Raw genomic sequence first — 7,969 nt, forward strand, 5'->3', positions numbered from 1 at the left:
GGAGCCTCCCACCCCTGCAAGGAGACTTCAGTAATGTGCACAAAGCCAAGGATTGGCGGGAGGTGGGGGGCGGAAGGAGGGATGGGCCGAAAGGGATGGGTCTCGGCCCTCTCTCACTTCACTTTTTCTGTAGCGTTATTGACCCGTCATTAGTTATCGTCCAAGGTCGACAGGCCTGGCCCAGCCATAAATCACCACCGCTGGTGGGGAGCAGCAGCGGAGTGAAGGAGCCAGTGCAGAGCGCGGCCCGAAGGGTCGCAGCAGAGATCCGCCAGGTCCGTGGGCAACCGCCACAGTCCTTGCAGCGTATTTCTCAGATCTTCCCTTGGCTTCCCCGCGTGCCAGTCCCTCAGCCACTCTCTCCAGTCTCCATCCATCTCTTTACCACCGAGCTGCGTCTAGACAGGCTGGGCCAAGAAAAGGATGACCATGGCAGGTGATAGTCCTCCGTCATCTCAATCAACAGCTCTTCCAGGTTATAACTCCCATCAACAGGAACAGAATTCCTAAAGGGGAAACTGAGGCACCGAGTCCTGGCCAGAGATGAGTCTGGAAAGGAAGGCGTCTCACTAGATTCTCACCCCAGTCACCATCAGCATCAGATCCTCAGTCCCTCCCTACTCCGGGCGGGTGCTGCAAGGGTCTCACCGCCCTGAAGGACGTGGGTCCGCGTCCTCGTCGGGTGTTTCCTCCCGAGAAGCGAGGACCCTTTCCCCAGTGCCCAGGTCCTAGAGGAGCCGTGCTGTCTCTCCCGAGCTCGCCGCAGACCTCTTCGCTGGTCCTCGCGCGCCCTCTGCCGGCGCCTCTTGGGAAGCGCCCTCGTCGTCCCCGCCCTGGATACGCCTAGGACCTCCTAGGCAGGGAGCTCTGAATGGCCCTGCTTTGGAAACACTCCTCACACTAAGATCCCAGAAAAGTTTGTTTGTTCAAGCGTGGAGGAATTGAGAACAACAAAGTTGAACTTGGGTCACCTGGAACCTCCTTGGAGACCTTAGCAGGCAGTAGGTCTTTGGATGGGGAGGGTCAGAGGGCTCCCAAGGCCAAGAACCTTGATTTTCTTTCTGGGGCCAATCCCTGGGAGTTCCCCGTTAGGCAGCTTGAGAAGTGGAAACAGGCAGGGCCGTTTCCTTCCCAGTTTGGTGTTTGACTGTCAGGGAGGGTGAGCTGAGCATATTCAGATTTCCTGATCAAACTGAAGGAAAAGTTCTCTAGACAGTGCCGAATCAAGGCCAAGGGATGAGAGAGACAGAACCCTCAGAGACCACAAGGAGCTGGGGATGGAGTGTCTCAGGCCAGAACTCCGTGGGCCCTGTCTTGGAGTCCAGGCCCGGAAGAGCAGGCATGTTTGGAACCGACAGAGGAACTGGTGTCGGCCAGATGTGTGCTCTGTTCTGCAGGCTCAGGAGTTGCTGCTGCCCTCACCGTAACGCCTTGATGATGGTGTAGACCACTGCGTACCCCTGCTCAGGAGGAAACAAATGATTCGAAGCCCAGGTTTGAGCCAGGCTTGTGGGTATCCTGTACCCACCCTCAGGAGGCCAAGTCTGGGGAATTTTGAGTTCACACCCAGCTGGGGCTACCGCAGTGAAACACTGTCTCAAAACCAAACTGAATCCTGGACTCAGGGCCGTCAGCATCAGCAATTCTCTCTGCGGACTCTGAGGGAAGTGGGAAAGGGGCTGGGACAGAGGGCCCGGTTAGATCTATGCTGAGTGGGACCGAGAGCCGAGCCAGAGCGATCTGAGTGACACCCGTTTGACCCTCACATGTAGCCTGACTTACGACAAGAAAAGGGTCCTCTCTGAGACTAGGGTTCTTTTTTTTTCCTTAAAAGATTTATTTTTTAAATTCTCTCTCTCTCCATCTGTGTGTAGGGGAGAGAGAGAGAGAGACCAGAGATATTGAATTCACTGGAACCAGAGTTCCAGGTGGTTGTGAGCTACCCAGTATGGGTGCTGGGAATTGAACTCAGGCCCAGGGACCTGAAAGATCAGCACATGGTCTTGACCCTTGAACCATCTTTCTGTCTGGGGCTCAGGTTTCATCTCTAAAATGGAGACACGAATCTACCGGGAGACTACATATTCACATGTAGGTCTTGGCAAAACTGCTCTCTCTAATAAACCAGATATGTGGCGTAGGTAACTCAGGGCCCTTCCCCAAGTGTCCTTCCATAACTTGCACAATATCACTGGTCTTTCCAGCCTTTTAACACGTGGTGTGGGTCTCAAAAGTCTCTTTTCCCAGGATCCATCCAGGTCCCATGAATAAATGTCTGAAACGCCATTTTGGAAAGGAAGGTGCCACCAGGCCGCTGTGCTGCAGGAGCCCATATGCTGGAAGTTTCTGCAGGAGCTCACAGTTGTATCTCTTGGCTACACTCACAGCGAGTCACAGCCCAGGTTCCAGGTTCACCCATGCACAGGTCACAAACTGAACAATTTGCACGGATTTGTTCCTATGAAAAGCAGCAGAGAAGCCAGGTGGTGGTGGCGCATGCCTTTAATCCCAGCACTTGGGAGGCAGAAGCAGGCAGATCTTTGTGAGTTCAAGGCCAGCCTGGTCTACAAGAGCTAGTTCCAGGACAGGCTCGAAAGCTACAGAAAAACTCTGTCTTAAAAAGTCAAAAAAGAAAAGAAAAGCAGCAGAGGAGACTGAGGGTCTGGAAACTGGGAGCAATTATTGCCTTGGGAAATCTGGGGAGAGGGGAGCGGTATGAAGAGTCCCCAGACCCCCGCCTCAGCTTCAACTCTGGCCCACAGCAGGAGCGTCCAAAGACCCCTGCCCAGACTTCATGCATCTTCTCCCTACTTCTGCAGTACACGTTCACCCCCTTAGCCCCTTCAAAGAGCAACCATGGTGTGGGGCATGGCCAGCTGAGTTTGCTGCCTAGCATCCACAGGCTGAATGAAGGCCCTGGATAGCCTGGGACCCCTGTAGGGCTCTAAAGGAAAAGTCCTTGCATGTTCATCACTGTGACTGGCAGGACTCACTTCCTGGCGGTGGCAGGGGGCTGCCATCCATCTCCTGCCAAGCATCAGCGGACACTGCTCCTCAGCCCCTCCGAGGCCCTGCCCATGCTTCAGGTCTTTCCACTGTCCTGCTACCTCTCAGAGACAGCTCTCCTTTCAAAGGGATTGTGTGGTTAGATCATGTACTCTTTGTCACCTAATAAAACACACAGGCAGAAGCTCGCACCCTGGAACTGAATGTTCCACACACGCTCAGCCTCCCAGGCGGGTGGTCACTCCCTCACTCCTCGTTCCAGCCCTCCTGAACTTCGTCCTGGGGCACTGGACCAATCGCTGTTCCTGTGTGATCTTCAGGTTCCTCCCTTGTAAGTGAGGCCAAAGGTTGGATGAAATGAAAGCCGGCACGTGTCACAGAACCAAGTGCAAGCAGCTGAGGGAATTGTGATCCCTTAGCCTAGAGCCCCAACACGGAGGGAGGTGCAGGGTTGTGTGTGCTGCCAGCAGCCCTAACTGAAGCAGGAGTTATGCCCATCAGACAGAGCGGCACAGGTCTCGCCACGGTGTTAGATGTACTGAGAAAGAGTGCTCAGAAACCAGCGGTGCCCACAGGAACCCTCAGACTACCATGGTGCCATCCTCTCAAGGTGGCTCATATCCCGCTGAGGGCGTGGAGTGTGGAAATGATCAGTGCAAGATCAACTCTTTGTTTCGGCCTGGCGCCTTGATTCTATTCAGCTTCCAGTCCCCGTCCCACCACAGCCTTCCCTGTCCAGCTCGGCCTTGAGGTCTCGAGGAGACTTTTAGGATTCTCCTTGTCCTTTTAATCCAGCCCTGGCTAGGCACTGGTAGTTAATGTCAGCTTTCTGAGCCCTCTGAGTTCCTACCAATCTTTGTAGTCCCCCTCTCAAGAAAAGACAACCCCATCTTTACCCCAGGCTCCCTCCTGTTCTCCCCAAAGGCCAATTTCAGTTCAGCACACAAGCTCCACTTTGGGGATCATCTCCCACCAAGGCAGAGGGGCTGGAAGGAGACCCTCCCAACTCTATCCAAGCGCGGGAGCTGGGTAAGAGGTGGGAAATGAATATTAATTTATCATGATTAGGCAAATCCGGCAGGGAGAGCCGATTCAGGCGGAGGAGGCTAAAAAGATGAATTTCAGCAATAAAATTAAATAAGGACGGACGGGCGGCCCCTCCTTCCTCCCGCTTTGCTGATCTCTCTCTTTCTTACAATTTATGAGGCCAATTATGAAGATGGGGTTGGAAGTTCCTGGAACTTCACTAAATGCAAACGGCGGTCCCTGCTGTTCCCATCAAATTAATTAACCGCGCGCTATTGATGGCTGCTCAAGGCTGACGCAAGCGGTCCGCCCTGCGGCCTCCTCCATGGACACAAGCACCCAGAGCTCCGACTCCAGCCGGGACTCTGCTACCTTCCTAGTCCCTGACCAGCACCACCGGGGACCCCTTCCATCCCGCGCACCTACCTGAGCCCTTGGTGACATGGGAGCCTGTACCCAGAGGCTAGCTGGACACACTGGTACTCAGACACAAAGTGTAAACACGCAGCCCAGAGACCCAAGGACCCAGAAACGTGTGCAGTCACACACACAAGCAAGCGACCACACAGTCCGTCAAACACCAGCACACACCCTCAGAACTAAGCTGAGGCACCTGTCACAGGCAAGTACAGGCTTGTTCAGTGAGGGCCAGGCCTGTGTCTAGCAGGTTCTTCATAGGCTCCAAGCCACTCAAACGGCAATAGTGAATGTTCCAGCCTTGAGTCAGCTCATCTTCTGGAGGCTTTCTCAGAGATCGCCCAGCAGTCCATCAACCCCTGCGGCCTCTTGTCTTGGGGCCCAGGGCCTTCTTCAGGGAAGCTCTCCTAAGGAGGCAGCAATCTCTTCCACAGAGGAGTAAGGCTGAGTTTCCAGAGACCAGCTTTTCTTGGGTCCTCAGAGAGAAGAATGCCCCCCACCGCCAGTCCCAGAGCTGGGAAGAAGGGCCACCCAATGACTCAGGGATTCTGGAAAACCGGCTGGCTGGTGCAGAGTGGAGGGCAGAGTGGACACGGGACCACACTGGAGTCCCCACTAGGCCCCTGCATTCTCTCTGCAGACTGGAACCACAGCTGTGGCTTCCTGGGCAGCTCCCTCGCTCAGAGGACAGCAATGTTCCCCTCCCCTGCTGAGAGGGTGAAGAGGGAAGCAAGTTGCACCCCTTAGTCCTGGCAAGAGGAATCCCACTCCTATTAAAGGGGCCGAACTCCCATGACTCAGAAAAATGGCACACCAGAGCCTGCCCACCGTGCCGTGCCCACTCATTCCAGCGGTGGGCTGGGGATGCCTGGCCTGCCTTCACCTGCTCTGCTTCAGTAGCCAGAATTCCAGATACAAGTTTGGTTCGTAGCAAGGTTATGGCCATGACCCCAGGCACTAGGTAAACACAAGGTTACTGTCTGGCAGGGCTGGGTCATAGGCACCCTAAGAGGACTTGTGTTGTGGGTACAAAGTGTCAGACGGCAGCTAAAATGAAGAGAGGCCCATAGTAGCCAAAAAGGGGACAGAAGCCTAAAGTCTGCAACCAGCTTGGCCCTCCTGTTTCTCCAGGGGCAAGTCACAGGTGATGTGTGGCAGGGCCCACACCCACTCAGGACAGTGGGAGACCAAGACACACACAGTACTGGCTCTCTGTTGTTGCAGGAAAAAATGGCAGACTTGGAGGCATAAAAGAATATGAAGTTAAACTGGGTATAGTGGCTCAGGCCTTTAATCCCAGCCCTTGGGAGGCAGAGGCAGGGGGATCTCCCTGAGTTCAAGGCCAGCCTGCTATACAGAGCAAGTTCCAGGACAGCCAGAGCTACACAGAGAAACTGTCTCAAAACAGAACAAAACAAACCACAAAACCAAAGTTGTCACCCAACATAGGCTTCCCGGGATGAGAGCCAGGTGGCAGGGCCATGTTCCTTCTGGAGGTTCCGGAGTGGAATCTGGAAGGGTCTTTAAGCTGTGGGAATTTTAGACTTTCTACGTGGAAGCCAGAAGCACAGGACCTCTCTGCCCTTTCTCCCATTGGCACCCCTCTCTCCCAGGAAAGGCCCCGAGGCTCCCGGCCCACCCTGGGGCCACTCTGGGCTAGAAGAATCGCTTCATTGCAGGTGCTTGGCCTTAGTCACATTTGCTTGCTGCTGTGGCGGTGGTGCTAGGCAAGTTCTTCACCTCTGAGAACATGAGCTCCTCCCTGAGTCTTCAGTCTCCAGCCAGATAAGGTCTATCCGTAGGACGCGGACATACTTGCTAGCCATTTTGCCCTGCCTCATACATGGTCCGACCAGGGACAACCGTGGTTCAGGGATGGGGGATTGAGCTGGAGCTGAAAGCAGGTTTGTAAAATTCCTTTTCTCTTCCTTGGGACTGAGAGGTTTGTGGGGTACTCAGTTACCAGACAGGACCCCAGTTCCCACCAGGGCTCAGAAACTGAGTCCTCCCTTTACGGCAAGATGAGGGCAGGGATGCCAGGAGGGCGGATTTGGGCTCTCAGAGGCTGGGGAACCCTAACATTACACCCCTGAGCAGGACTTGGGGTCCATCCTCCCCCCTTCCCCCCGCTCTCGGCAGCCTGAGAACACAGAGCTCAGCCTCTGTAGCTTCATGTCACCCTGCAATCAAGACACCAGTGTCATGGAACCCTGAAGGCTGTGGGCATTTTCTCTCCAACACAGGACCTCCTGCTGCACTGATCAGGTGAGACAAGAGCATGCGTGTCTGAGGCACCGTGGAGTCTGTGTCTACTGGGGGAGACTAAGTAAGGCGGGCGAGGGACAGCGAAGTTCTGAATTCCCAGGTAGTCAGCTCTATTCTCCCAGTGTTTCTGGAAGCTTCCAGTGCAGGACATGCAGTCCATGCTCCTAAAGTCTGCCAGAAGACTGGCACCTTATGGGGGCTTTGGGTCCTTGGACGCGGCTACTTCTCAGTTCGGTGGGGGCCTTGTAGTGGGCTCCACCCCTTCCTCAGCAGCACTCATGCAGGCCAGGTCCCCCCACTTTGGTGTCTGGGGTCTAGGCTTGAGCTGGAGGTCTGATTCCAAGATGCTAGGGTTCATGACTGCTTTGTTCACTTTGAGATGCCTTGAACTTCCTACATAGCCCAGGCTGGCCTAGAACTTATGATTTTCCTGCCTCTGCCTTCTGAGTATTTAGAATTATAAATAAGTGTCACTGCCCAGACCAAGGAGGCAAAAGCCAACTCTGGGATTCTACGATACACAAGCCACATACACACCTTGCATACACACACCTTGTACACACACACATCTTTCACACTTGACAGATTAAAGTTGGAGCCTCTAGACTTAAGCTTGCCTCATGTTCCACCCCAAAAATCTCCCAATGGGGTCACGGGGTCTTTTGCAGGAAGCCTTCTGACTTTCTAAACCTCCTTCTAGACCCCTCCCCGGTCTCCTGTCCTGCCATGCCCAGCTACAGAGAGTCCGGAGTCAGGACCCCGCTGTATACCTACAGGCTCACCCCCGCCTGTCCTATCAACCAAACACTGCAGCCAGATCTCCCGAATCCCAGCATCCTCCCTAAAGCTGGTTCATGACTGCCCTCAGATATTCCATTGACCCCCCATTTGGCCATTTCCTTACATTCTGCCCCTCTCCTCTTCCCGGGAACCCCAGATCTCCCCATTCCTATCCATGGTGTACAGATCATGTTCCGTAGTTTCCTCTAAGTCCTGTCACCTCTGCTCATATCCCACTGTAGTCCCATCTGGGGGTCACAGGAGCTGCTGAAGGGTGGACAGAGAGGGCCCTGTGCCTAACTCCAGTTCTCTCTCACACCATCTCCCCTAGACCACACTTTGCATTCAGGATCTGACTCAGCCAGGCTTGACCCTGACCAGAAGGTGGTAGTGTGGGTTCTGATGTCTAGGCCCCATGGTTGTTCTGCTGGGGTGCAGGGCAGCAGGTGGGGCTGCAGCTCAGACACCAGGCAGG

Source organism: Microtus pennsylvanicus, chromosome 5 (genome assembly GCF_037038515.1).
Source record: "Microtus pennsylvanicus isolate mMicPen1 chromosome 5, mMicPen1.hap1, whole genome shotgun sequence".
NCBI lineage: Eukaryota > Metazoa > Chordata > Mammalia > Rodentia > Cricetidae > Microtus > Microtus pennsylvanicus.